This window comes from Photinus pyralis, unplaced genomic scaffold, assembly GCF_008802855.1.
Source record: "Photinus pyralis isolate 1611_PpyrPB1 unplaced genomic scaffold, Ppyr1.3 Ppyr1.4_LG5, whole genome shotgun sequence".
Classification (NCBI taxonomy): Eukaryota; Metazoa; Arthropoda; class Insecta; order Coleoptera; family Lampyridae; genus Photinus; species Photinus pyralis.
In genome coordinates, this window is record NW_022170596.1 from 16,785,983 (window position 1) to 16,800,780 (window position 14,798).

The 14,798-nt window shown below is 34.3% G+C and overlaps 1 long non-coding RNA gene across 1 annotated transcript in view; it reads right to left on the reverse strand.

Moving 5' to 3' along the window:
* Positions 1-14,798, reverse strand: part of LOC116171139 — a 49,720-nt gene that overhangs the window by 33,799 nt on the left and 1,123 nt on the right. The window lies entirely within an intron of this gene.

A 14,798-nucleotide genomic window follows, 5' to 3' on the forward strand; every position in this document is an offset into this window, starting at 1 on the left:
ATCCATAGATAATTTTTCATTACGATTACCTACACGTTTCTTGTTTCATAGTAGGACGTTCTTTTATCCGATTATTGGATTTTATAGTTACGGCGCTGTTTTCCGCTCTGATATTCAGTCTGCACTGCAAGAGGAAGAGTTGCCCATAAAAAAGGGATACGGTTCTGCTTACAGAATCGCAATCAGTTTCACACCCAAATCGATTTTTGCACGGATAATAAGTTGCTGTAGTGTTAATTACTAATAGTGGGGAGGATTTACGCTTCAAAGGTGAATAATCGTGATAGGTACTAACAAGCCACTTTGGTATCTGTATAACTCCATCTAACTATTTCTTGCACTTGGGGCATTCCACAGTTCCAAGCATTGAACAAAACGCAATATTGTTCAAATAATCTTTTAAAATACGTCTCTTTCATATTATCAATCTTGCATAGCAAGTTCACCAAGGAACTCCATGGCATCATGGTCATCATCTCTTAAGTAGCAACCCCTGTCCTGAATTAGGGGAGGTTGCATCGTCTGTAGCGGTGCATCCACCCACATAGTGAGCACACCCAATCGCAGTATAAATATCTTACACAGGGCTTCATGCGAAAGGATAATCAATCTAACCCTTTCTTTGAGGGAAACAAAAATAAGATGAACCAGCCACCTGCGGTACCTCTCACCCCTTGACGAATGCTGAATTCATGAACCGGCATACAAACTTACTCAAAAATCTCCTTATAAATCATTCTCTCTCTTTAGAGTTTTCTTCCTCTTAGAAGAGCTTTTAAAAAACTGTCGAATCCTGCCTGTTTATTTTACCTTATCCAAGTCTTCCTCGCGATCTACCTAGCACATCGCCTCAGAAAAACTGTATGATTCTCAAAAATTTTAGAAATCTTTCTGGAAAGGTTTTTGGAAATATTCTCGGTAATTTCGTAGAAAAATCTTCTTGGAGGTGTTTTCAACAAACTTTTTTGAAATTTTATCCTAAAAATTAATAGTTTGTGCTGTTGTGAAGTTAGCTATCGCATCTGACAGCTGATATTTTAATTCAGCCTATTATTTGACACTGATGCTACTGGTGTGACTGAAGAACTGAAAACCCTTAGGTCGAAAGTGCTCTCCCATGAAGTGATGTGTAGTGCTGATGGAGAAAGCAATGCGTTGCAAGAGTTTCTGGCAAGCTTTCAACTACCGAAATTTGAGCAAAATTTAAGTTTTGCTAGTATTAATTTAAGTTTTTCTCACAAACCACTAGATAAGGCGAAAGTTATAAGAAACTAAAAGATGTATTTTTTTGTTCTTCTACTTTTGTTAAAAACAACTTTTTCGTAGTGCCAGTGATTAATAAAATATGGTCAAAAAAGTGAAAATCGACCACCCTTTTCCAAGATGGCTGTCGAAGCACAGCATGTAATTTACAGTTGATTTTTTATACAGGGTGGCAATTTGAAAACTTACCCCCCCCCCATTCTTAGTAAATAAATTGAGATATTTTAAAAAATCAAAATCCGTTTCGGTAATTCAGAGGGGGGAATCACAAAGACATAGTTGGCGACGCACCCCCCTCCAACCCCCTGCGCCCCAGCCACCCCAACTTTTAAATCTTAAATAGTACCCTCCCCCCCTTCCCATGTATGATACGTCGTTGGAAAGCTCTGAAAAAAATGCTTTCCAACCATACCTAATAGCATTACATTTAGGTTGGTAATTATCGTGCGAATAAAAAAATAAACTAATATAACACATTTTCTAAAGTTTGCGTTTTAAATACGACAGATTTCAAATGTATAATATTAGTTTATTTTTTGATTTGCACGATAATTACTATCCTTAATGTAATGCTATTTGGTATGGTTGGAAAGCAACGACGTTATCACACATAGGAGTGCGTCGCCAACTATGTCATTGTGATTCCCCCTCCGAATTACCAAAACGGATTTTGATTTTTTTAAATATCTCGTTTATTTACTCAGACATAAGGGGTGGTAAATTTTCAAATTGCAACCCTATATGTTGTTCCCGACTCCTAGTACATAATACACATATGCAAGGTTCTCTCTTTTGTTTTTACCTAATATGGTTGCCCTAATTGTGTCTAGTGTCAAATGATAATTAATATTAATTTCAAGATTAGTCCTAGCTTTTTAGGCGGCAAGGACTCTGGTAATTAATTAAAGAAGTTAATTTTTCGGCGTTATTACTCGAGTACTCCGACCGGAGGAAATTCCGATATAGGGTAACATAAACTTGATTTAGAGATCTTTTGAAATTTTTTGGCGTTTTTGCAAAATCTTTTTTGAATGACACCGTCCTCTTTTTTATGAAATATATACAACCATCCAAATTCAATAGCCTTTATCATAACCATGCGTAATCTCAAGGACTATGTTTTTTGCACAGATTCGTTCAAGATTATGGATTAAGATTGATACGCACTTAATTGGGGGTTTTTATTTCCATTTCAAAAATAACCCATTTGTATTCACAAGTAAATTAAGAGGTTTTTCTTTTTGATCTTAGAAACCTTAAGAATACTTTTCATCGTCAAAATCCTTTCAGAAACATTAGTCGAAGTCCTCCAAAAAATGTTAGCTTCTTTCGTGTCAAGGAAGGATCGTAAAATTAGAATAACCGGGAAACCTCCTTAGAAGGCGCCTTTGTCATTTTCCCAAAGGCATCAGGCACATCTTCCTTGCAATCTACCTAGCAAATGTTTTCTAAGAATTTTCAAAATCTTACCGAAAAATCTACGAAAGGATTTTGAAGATGTTCTTAGAGATCGAGAGATCGCCTTGGGTACCTTGGAAATTCTGGAGTATCGAAAACATTAGAGATCTGTCTGGAAACCTTTTTGGAAGAAACTTCTTTAAAGTCGAAGAAATTCATCATGGACATATTTTTAGAAATCTTCTTATCTTATTGGAAGTCTTTTAAACACATTTTAGAAGTCGCCGTGGCGCTTTGCCGTTTTAGAAATTTAGTTTTGAATTTGTATTTTGTTAAACATAGGAAAATTTACACATTTATGCTGCTTCATAGAGAACACGAACAAAAATATGTCTGGGGAAAACAAGCGATAACAATAACCGTATTGGGGAAAGCGACCACGGTTGCTACGATCTCCTCGAAGCTAAGAGTTTCATTTTGTTCTGTTTAAATCCGAGCACTTGACAAAAATGCAGTCTTCGCGAGTTCAGAAAATAGGCCTAGTTTCAAAACGTCTAACGGGCGAGATTTAAATAGCGAGGGACGTGGGAAAGCGGCCATTCTAAGCTTTTCGCGAAACATACCATTTTAGGTGCGTTTAAAAGCTAGTTTCCGTCAGCGGTCAGGTACTACGTTAGGTACGCTGAAATTGAATCCCTAGTGGAGTTACAAATAGTAGTGTGTAATAAAAAGCAGTCGACATTTTAATTCGCAGTTTAACACAAAAACATTTTAAGTAGCCAGAACTCTTAAATTCCGAGTAGATAGTGGAGGTACGAGGAAAAACTTTTTAGCACTATGATTCGTAGCAAATTCTTTTATTTAGAAGTAATAAAATTTACGCGAAGGAACATTTTCGAGTAGAAGAATCGCTTAAAAACGGGATTAAATAAATCGACATTAAACAAAGAATTTTTTTTCGGATCGCTAACCGTAACGGCTGGTTAAAAGAAAGTCCCTTAAAGTTAAGTAACGGTTTTGGACAACGCATTGTGCGATAAATAGACATTCACATTTCGATATAACAGCACTAAAAACACAACACAACAAAATAATAACTGAAAAAGAACAAATAGCAGAAATATTAGCTCTACAATTCAAAACCATTGGAAACAACAATAATGAAAACGACACCTTACAAATACAGACATTGCCGGATAATGAAATATACAACTCAACATTTTCAACACTCGAACTACAATCAGCCATTGACAACTGAAACAAAACTGCACCAGGACCAGACAACATACACAATGACATGCTTAAACACCTACCAGAATCATACAAGGAAGCATTACTAAAATTATACAACCAGATCTGGACAGAGGGAATACTTCCACAGGGATGGAAAAACGCGATAATAATTCCAATATTGAAACCAAGTAAGGATAAATCCGAAGCATCAAGCTACCGCCCAATAGCCCTAACATGTACAATGTGCAAGATCCTTGAGAAAATGGTGAGCCAACGACTAACATACTACTTCGAAAACAAACAATTATTTAACAAATACCAAAGCGGTTTCAGAAAAAGTCATTGCACTTTGGACAATATAGTGAAGATAGAAACAGACATAAGAAATGCATTTATAAATGAAGAACAGTTAGTTGCCATATTTTTAGATATCCAAAAAGCGTATGACACCGTCTCTAAAGGAAAAATACTTAAGATATTAACCGACTGGGACATAAAGGGAAAATGTTATATTTTATAAAAAATTTCCTAAATGACAGAACCTTCCAAGTTAGAGTAGGGTCCATACATTCTAATAAATATACACAAGACACAGGAATCCCTCAAGGTTCAGTTCTAAGTGTAACATTGTTCTTAATAGCAATGAATGATATAACAACAAATATTACATATCCCGTAAAATCCCTGCTTTATGCAGATGACCTTATTATCTATATGTCCGGCAAGAATACGAACCACATAGAGAACGAATTACAACGAACCTTAAACAGTCTAACCATGTGGACACAAACAACAGGATTTAATTTTTCACCTGAAAAAACAAAATGCATAAATTTTACTAAAAAACATCGACCTCAAAATCCTAATCTTCACCTTAACAACAAAAGCCTCATATATATAGAAAAAGCAACATACTTAGGAATGATACTTGATAGACGACTATCCTGGACTACCCACATTAAAAAACTGAAAGCCGATTGCAAACAAGCCTTAAACATTTTGAAAATAGTCTCTCATCAATCATGGGGTGCAAATGAAGAAACCCTAATGGTACTCTTTAAAGCTCTAATATGAAGCAAAATTGATTACTCTAGTATAATATATGCCACAAGCAGATCCAAGACATTAAAAGAAATCGACGCAATTTATAACGCAGGATTAAGAATGGTAACTGGAGCGCACAGAACAAGCCCTCTTCTGAGTATATACTGTATTTCTGGAGAACTTCCTCCGAATCTTAGAAGAAATCAGCAGCTTATTAAATATTTCATATCTCCAAAGGCAAATCCAAATCATATTAACCATAATTTATTACAACACTCTCTATACGAAAATAAATACAAATCAAAACCAAGAACGACTCTCCCTATCCCTATTAGAACAAAAGAAATTATGAATAAACTTAACATCAACTTACCACCTACTTACTCTTGTACCGAAAAAACTCCACCTTGGCTTATTGAACTACCAGAAATAAATATATCTCTCTCCGACCTCTCCAAACAACAAACATCCTCCAGTACCTATATATAAACAAATGTTTTACGAAGTTTTAAATAACTACCCTGACTACGAAAAAATATATACGGACGGATCTAAAATAAATAACAGTGTAGAAAGCGCATTCGTATCCACAAACTATAGTGAATCCTATAAATTGAGTGACATAAGTTCGATCCATACTGCAGAACTCTTCGCCATTAAAATTGCCCTCCAACACATCCATAGAAACCTACCACATAAATATCTGCTCATAACAGACTCTTTAAGTGCCGTGTACAGCATTAAAAACATTTATAGTGACAACCCTCACGTAAACGACATACACACATTATTTACCAAAATAAAATCCACTAATACAAAATTAACTGTGCTATGGATCCCCTCACACAAAGAAATTCGAGGAAATGATGAAGCCGACCAAAAAGCCAAATTAGCTACAACTCTAAATGAAATAGCAAACAGCTGCACCATGGACGATGTAAAAAACTCCATCAAACCCAAAATAATGGATAAATGGAATAATGACTGGCAGGCAGTAGAATCAAACAAACTGCGAATCATAAAAACCGATACAAAAAGATGGATTCCAACGAACAACCAACCTCGACACGTAAGAACAAAACTGAATCCACTAAGGATAGGACACACCAAGACGACACACGATCACCTACTCCAAAAACAAAACCCCCCTAACTGCGACTTGTGCAATCTACCATTAACTGTACAACATATAATAATAGACTGTGGCAAATACAACAACCAGAGAAGAACCTACAATATCCCGAACAACATCACAGAGGCACTCGGAAATCAAAAGGAACAAGAATTTAATATCATTAATTTTTTTACATCTATTACACTTACTATTTAACCTAATGTAAAGTTATTTTAAAAGCGCTAATAACCTTAGCAGTTGAAGCGCGCAACAATAAATTTAAAAAAAAAAAAAATTTGCATACAACAGCATACGGCAGGAAATTTAAAGACAATTATTTGATGCAGTTACCCGCAACAAAACATAGTTAGTACATTGGGCAAAATTAATACCAACACAATTGGTTTACTATTCCTGAGCATAATCACGATCTCGAGTATTACTTTCGCGAAATTGAAGCCGAAATTGTACCATCGAAGCGATCTGTTCCCATAAGTCTAAACGAAGTGGCATTTTCCAAAAAGGTATATTGTTCCAGAAGAGAATATAGTAACTGTAAGTTATTTAAAATTTTTTTAATTTGTTTAAAGTAGTGGTCGGTTATTTTTAGCAATTTACAAAAGGCATTTTTTCGAACTAATTTTGATATTCCTAAAGGAATCGACCTATGAGACTTGTATTACTTTATGAATAGAATCGAATTTTGGTTATTTTGTTTCATTGATTGGAAAATTGCATTTAATTTCAGTGTTACAATTCCTACCAAGAACGTTAAAGGAAACATGGATTTTGATTATTCGAGTTTAATCAAACCAGAGCATTAAGTTATAAAGAAGCGAGGTCAAACTTCGGCAAGGTAAGGGGTAAAGAACATTTTTTATTGCTGAGCTAGCCGTGGGTGAAATAAAAATTAATTGTTGCCAGTCCCGTACCGGTTCAATTTTATTTTATGCAAGTGGGGACTTCAACCCTTATAACTAAGCCCTGGTGGTAGTGAAGTTAGTAGTAACATAACCATATCAGAAATTTTAACTGTACAGTTAACAATATGATTCAGCAGTAGATGTAAATCCCCATAAGCAACATAAACGATCATAGTAAAAGCTTTGTTCTAATTAGTTGAGGGTCAAAATATGTTTTTGTTATAATTGACTATGTTTTAAAAAACGATACCTCATTCCATGTACCTACAATTTGAATCTAGGAGCTTTTAATAAAAAATACCCAAAAACGGAACTTTGTGTTTATGGGTCTCCAAATGAACATGGGTTGAAATCGACATAAAGTAAAGTAGGAATGTATAACGACCAAATTTATATCTCATATTATTCTCAGGCTATTCGAAGGATGTAAATAAAATTCTATTTTCGAAACTATATTGCTAACTTTGTTTTAGCTGCGATATGGACAAAACTATAATTATTAAACACTTCTAATTTACTTACATACGATTGTTATATGGTGCCTAAGAAAAAACCTATACTGAAAAATGGATAATAAATTTTTCCTTTTCTAAAAACTACTACGAGAGGCTTGAAGGCTGAACGCTATTATGGGAGAAAACAGTACCGGGGAGTCTAGGGCATGGAATACCGATCCATCATACAAAGATTTCATTATCTTTTCCCAAAGGTTATCAATTACCTACCATAATGAGGGTGCTAAAGATAAAAAGAATTAACGAGTTCTGAGGATACTTATTGGAATATCCGATATTCCATACCCCCCACACCCCCCGGTACTATGTTTCGCCCAAATACGTCTACTGTTAGCCCATATATGCAAGAAAAAACCATCAAACTTAGCATCAACTAAATGAGAGGTTTGATTGTCCTTTTCTAAAAGTTATTATGAGCGCCATAAAGTTCCAATGGGCATTACCGGGGTTAGTAATATTGGGTGTCAATTTTAAAGCGTGAATCGCTAAATCGCTATAATATTTCAATGACACGTTTTTGAATGCTTTAAAATTTCAAAAAATAGTCTAAACACTCTTATCGTAATTTCAAACTTAGCAAATTCGTGAGTGTCATTTTTTCAAATGGGGGTTATATAGGTAATAAAATTCTTTTGGTAAACCCTTGTTAGGTGTAGTCTGTTATTCTATTTAACAGGGAATTATAACTTTTAGTTATTCTTATATCGTCACTTGCCGATTTAAAAACAGACTGTCCTCTGGTGCTGAAAAGGAGAGAAATCCGAAGTGCTTGGAGCACTTAGCTACTACTTCAGATAATGCTATACAAAAGATGGGCGTACATGCAAATTATGATAACTGTAGGTGAATACTCTGTAAGTGATAATTAATGGGGTCTTGCCTGATACAACCTGCATAGCATAATATACCGGTATTTATTGAAAAAGTTAACAATGCGCACAATGTAGGATAAAGTAGGCATCACTTTTTTTTCTTTAAGAATACAATAAGCATTGTAAAATGACGTCCCTATTCGCCTTTCTTTTATATCTTTATTGATGTTTGCTGAAATACATCCAAATATTGACTAAATAGGCTCTGTTGGACGTCATCGTTGATTTTACGGTTGACAAACTTGCCCCAATAAATTCATTTGGTTTGCCAAATTTCTTTAATGCTCTGTTTAAGTTAGCCCGCGATGGTATATTGCGATTGCAAGTGCGTTATTTTTGACCTTTTTTTAAAGAAAAAAAAAAACGAATTAGTTCCGCAGTAATTACGACCCGAAATGAAACTAAAATTTAAAGCCCGAAAAAGAGCAAGTGTCCTAAATCATACCTAAAGTACAATACAAATGCGGACGTTTTTGGTGTGTGTACGAAAATTGTCGTTGGCACAGATGTTAGCGTTGTATCCTTACTAACCTAAATTTTAAATGTTTGCCAGATAATAACTAACATTAGAAAGCGAAAATATTTAACAATAATTACCCTCCTTAAAATCATGCACTGCAACTGCTTATGCTGCATGACAAGAATTACTAATTTTAGTATAACTCTAATGTAGGTACTTGTTATGGCATTCTTAAATTTTAATTTACATTCTCATAGTTTTTGTTTTGATTACTTTCTCTACTCCAGTTTTAATTACATGTCTATTAGTCATTTTTTACAATGTAGCTACCCATGTGCACACTGGATTGATTAATAACTGTTTACACTGGTTACAGTTTTCCAGACTAATCACCTTCTGTAATTTGTTGCAAATTACAAAATTTATTTACCCATTGATCGACGACTGAATTCTGTTTATATTAGTTGACGTTTTGGTATTATCGTTATTAGTTCAAAGCTAGGGTGATTGGCGCATACATGCCCCCACCTTGTAATATATTTCGACACATTACACAAATACATATGAAACAATCAATGTACAGTTTAAAAATTAATATGGTACTGTTTCCACCTTGGGCGTGATGTTTCACTGTTATAACACGTATGACACTATCTTGGGCCGGCCTGAAATTTTCATGGTATGGCTTAACGGACAAATTACGGCTAGTTGCACAAAAAAATCCAGGATTATTGTATAATCCGGCATTAAGACATTTGATTGGCTTTATACTGCAGTATGCAGCCAATCAAATGTCAAAATTCTTGTTTAATCTCAGATTTGGCAAATAATCTAGGATTTTGATTATAATTCGCTTTCCTGCAACCGGCCGTTAATGTCTTTGATTAAGATCAACTGTCCTATTTTAAGATTGGGAAGAGTGTCAGAAAACATTTGTGACGTTGTCCCGATATTCCTTGAACCATAGCTCACGAACCAAGCTCAGTCTTGTTATCAACTAAAAAATTTGAAATTTCATCTGCTAGAGCCGCTGTCTTCTAGAATTTCAAGGTGAATTGCCTTGATGATGACTCAAATAAAGAGGCAAACCCAACCTTAAATGTTTTGCACCCGCGTCCTTTTCTATCTTTTAGGAAAAAGGGTCCATATCCGTAATCTACGCCGGTTGAATGATGAGCAATGGTTAGAGTGTAAGATTATTCAGTGCATTTAAAAGTTGTTCATTACCCAATGGTCCATGTAACTTATTACCTAATTTGAGTTTAAGTACTGTTGTGTAAATAACGTCATGTAGACGTTATTTCGGCCTAAACACCGAAAATAATGACGGGACACCCTGTATATGAGAATATTTCAATTTATTAAGTGTAAGCCTGAAAGATTATTTACAAATAAGCACAAAGTTGGGTTATTGTACTTGAAATTGTTGATTCTCAGTGTCTGTTTTTCCTTTTTAGAATTGTTTGTAATTGCGTATTATTTTCTTGTTTAAATTTTCCCTTTTGTGATTTATTCTATTTATATAAGATGCCTTTAAGTTAGACACTTCTCGTCAAGTTTGCATTATTTGAAAAAGGTCACATCCTAGTCAGTTGCGATGAATTTAATTAACGCACGTGTGCTTATCACTGTTAGGAGAGATTAGGTGTTTTACGTTATGCGCCATTTTCGGTGTAAGTGAGTCCCTTGAAAGCTGGCGTTATCAAGTCTAATCGTGCTTGGCGGTGTTTTTGAAAATCCCGAAGAAGGAGATTAGTGGAAGCGGTGTTCCTTAAATCCTACAGTCAACGTAAAAACGAGGCTGCTGCTGTTAGCTGTTAGTTTTCGCGACGGTAAAAATAGCGTGTACTTTGGTTTACGCTAATTTCTCGGGGAGTTTACCCTATTTGTTTAGTTATCGTCAAGCGAAGTAGTAAATGTTTGTGGAAAGTTTTAAAAACGTTTTGTCGGTATTCAGAAAAAGTTAGTCTGCTTTGTGAAAGTTAAAAGTTTCTACCGTCCGAGCAGCCACCGAAATTTTATTTATCAAGACAGTTCGAGTCATCGAGTTCTTCGTACAGGTCCCACGATCTACTGATGGTTTTAATAAAAAATTGTTTTCGGAGCTGACCATTTAATGAAAACACCCTCTATACTCCCTAACATCTAGCATTTAAATTGCGTTACCCTAACTATTTAAGGGCTTCGGTTACAAAAGGTTGTTTAATCACAACTTTATTAGATCACTTGTCGTTTAAATGTGATGGCGTTTATCCAGATCAAAAGATTGTGACAATGCAGTTCTTGCCGCAAGGTTCGAACTCGATTCACTAGAAACACGTATAGGCTAACTTTTGGTTTTAACTTTTTACATAAGCTGCTACACAATAGAGAGTAAAATCGTATGTAATAATTTTAATGTCGTTGCAAATGAAGGTGATATACATTGCAACTCTTTTTCCGAATTAAAAAACAGCAGGTAAAAGGTTTTTTTTAAAGACAATTCGTAAATAATTAATATCTACACTTTCTATATCATATGGTTTTTTTGTCTCTTGTCCATGTACCGAAATTCCACGTTTTATTTTTTGTTTCTTTCGCATAAGTTTTATATATTCAAGTTTTGTATCTTCTTTTTTCATTTAATGGAAACGTTGTTTATTTTATATACCTAGTCATTGTAGCTATTAGTTAAATAATATTAATTATTTCAAGTAGTTATTTCTAAAAGATGTATTTTTTGTCTGTACGTTTTTTTTTGTGTCCTATAATTGGAGATTTCTCTGTTGGGTATTAAATCGCTATTATTATTATTATCACGTTTTAATAGAAACTGAGTGTGATTTGATTTTAACGTTTGCTATTAAATTTTGACTTTTCCAGAAAGTTTTTACTTACTTAAACTATGGAAATCAAAACGTTAAGTTTAAAATATGCTTTGAAATTCAAAGTGTATCGCAGTGCACTGCATTTGACAAATGCACTTTTTTGAATATCAAATAATTAAGTATCTTGATCAAAATAGAGTAGAAAGCCATGTTTGATAAATTAGAAACAAAATTAGCTACTGAAAATATTAAGAAGGCATATCCATTTTAGGTACGCCTTTACAGCCAATTAAAAGAAATGAGTACCTACTAAATTTGGATCCAATGGATTCATCCATTTAACAAGAAATGAGCGAGTACAGGCAGACAGACCTCAAGATTTTGTTGGATTCAGATTCCTGGTGATTCAAAACGTGTATTTCCGTAATAAAAGGGGGGGGGGATTTACTACCCCAATGTTAATGCCTCCCTTACTAATTTTTTGTGCGTTCCAATAACTAAGCAGACAGAAGGGTATTTCAATCCATAAGAAGCATCAATCTACCTTTAACTTTAATACATCAGTTGAACGTTACACTGCATTATGTTTTTTCGTTTCATTAACGAGGTGATCGCTATGAATGAAGTGTAAATTGAAATAGAAATTAAAATAATACCGTAATCATTTCAGAATTAATACTTGATTGTATACAGCCGTTCGATTAATAAGGAAGTAAGTAAGTTATAAAAACATAAGTTTTTTGCCTTTTTCGGATATTCAAATTACTGTTCCAAATGGCAGAACAACTCCAACCGAGACCCATGAGATAAGTAGAACGAAACCAACAGCCAATAACTGATAAACCCATATAAGTTGCATAAGAAAAGCAAGAAAAAGTCATTTGTATGCATTCAACACAGTTAGGTATATTAATTTTATTAAAGTGCTGAATGAGTGAAGTTAAAAAAAGCTGTATACAGGTTTCACCTGAAAATTAAACTGTCCCTAATTACCAAAATGTATTGTTTTAGTAGCAATTGCAATTAATACGATCGGCAAACTTAATTTTTTGGAAAGTGATTAATTTGTACTTTGCAGGTAATAAAAGCATTAACTATTAGTCGACTGTTAATGTGAAAGTTTTCTTTTTAACAAAATCGCCAGGTGCGCAATATCGAATTGTCAGAATAAGTATTAACAATTAATTTAACAACTTATAGGTTATTTGCACTTTTAATGGCAAATTGTGTGTTCAGCATGTCGACCTGTACATATAAAAGAGAGTATTCATTCTGTAAATTAAATAAATCATGTCTTATTTATGGCTGATGTTTGATACGCTTTTCTGTATTCTTGGAGTAATCGATAAGAGAAAATGTATCTACTATTAAATTAGCAAGTTAGTTCCACAAGAATTCTGTTGATATTGAGTGAACGTACGTTTGTACAAGATTCATTCGAATTTAGAAGAATTAGTTGCTGAGTATTAAATTCGTACTGAAGCAAAATTCTGCTGGATAGTTTACAGCAAGCGCCACCCCGAAACGAATACTGAACAGGCCAGATGCAGGATCTTCTTTAATTATTTCACAGATTCATCAGAACGTTTTATGAATTTTATACAAAAATTCAATTCCTACACTGAAAAATACGAATTCCGAGTTTAAAGTCGGAATTTCGAATTCAAAGTCGTAATTCCAAATTTAAAGTCGGAATTCACATATACTGTGCAACAGAAAATTTAAAAGAAAAATTTTCCACCCAAACTAACTAAACCCCAAATCGAATAAACTAAACAAATATAGAAAACGAGCTCCTGGCTATAGCATGTGCAAATCCAAATTTTAAACCTGATGTTAGTTTTGCTTTTATTTAAAGTGTATATGTATGAAATTTCATTTAATTGCTTCCATAAATAAGAAAGTTGGCACTGCACATCCTACACAAAACCAAATTTGGAAAATGGCGCTACATTGGCTTTTATTCCAAGTGGCTATGTATCAAATTTCATAGGAATGCCTCCATAAATAAGAAAGTAGGCACTGCGCATGCGCAAAACCAAATTTTGACACTGGCGTTATATTTGCTTTTATTCCAAGTGGCTATAATTATATCAAATTTCATTTAAATACTTCATAAATAAAAAAGTTTGCAATTCGGTTTATAAATGGTCGAGATGCGAAAAGGACACTGTGAATGTTGATCGATTAGGCTCAATTTTTGGAATTGGGTTTGATATAGCTAAAGCTATGCGCATATTGAATTTCATGCAATTCGGTTCATAACTCACGGAGATGTCTAAAGGGCCTTCCTTATTTTTTGGGCTACATTGCTAATTCACGAACTCCGATCTAAAAATTTGATAAAGAATCCATCTACTAAATTTTATCGTAATCGGTCCATTCGTTATCGAGATATCGTGCTAACGGACGGACAGACGGAAAGACACTGCAAAATTATAAACTCGCTAGGAGCTCGTTAATAATCATTAGGCAAAACTATAAATAATAAATAAAAAAATAATAGGATAGTTTACTACGGTGTGTAAATGCAAGGGTTGCTACAATGTGTGGCTACATAAATATTCTTACATATAAAAAACAATCTGCGCATACACACACCTGATGTTTAAAGTATGCGATATGCTTGTCTTTACTGGAAGCATTTCAAAGAAATATATTCATAAATAGAAAGTTGACATTGCGCAGTCTGCGCATCGCCAAGATTTTTCTTGGTTGAGGTGAACGAACTGAATATCTTGAAAGCTGTAGTAGTTAAGGCCTCGGACGGACAGACGGACGAAGAAAGTGGCCATAATAGCGCCTTCCAATATGAGTTGGAAAATGCGCTAAGAAGATTGAAAATCGCATTATGAATGAAGATATTAATTATGACTTAGCCCCGATCCTTCATGGTGCAGTTATGTGTGATTGATAACTTGATATGAAAATCGCTGTGAAACAGATTTAACTTGGTGGCTAAACTTTTAAAAAGAAATTAAGTGAAAATTTAAATAAAATAATACCTGTGGGTCAATTGTTGCAATATTTTGAATAGTGTATACATCGTCGTTTTCAAAGCATACAAGAAAGGGTTAGAGATTGAACAGTTCAAAGTGGCTGCTTTCCTGCCTCTCATCCTTTCGAATTTTGTGTATTGAAAGGGATGTTGTAGGTAGATACGAATAAA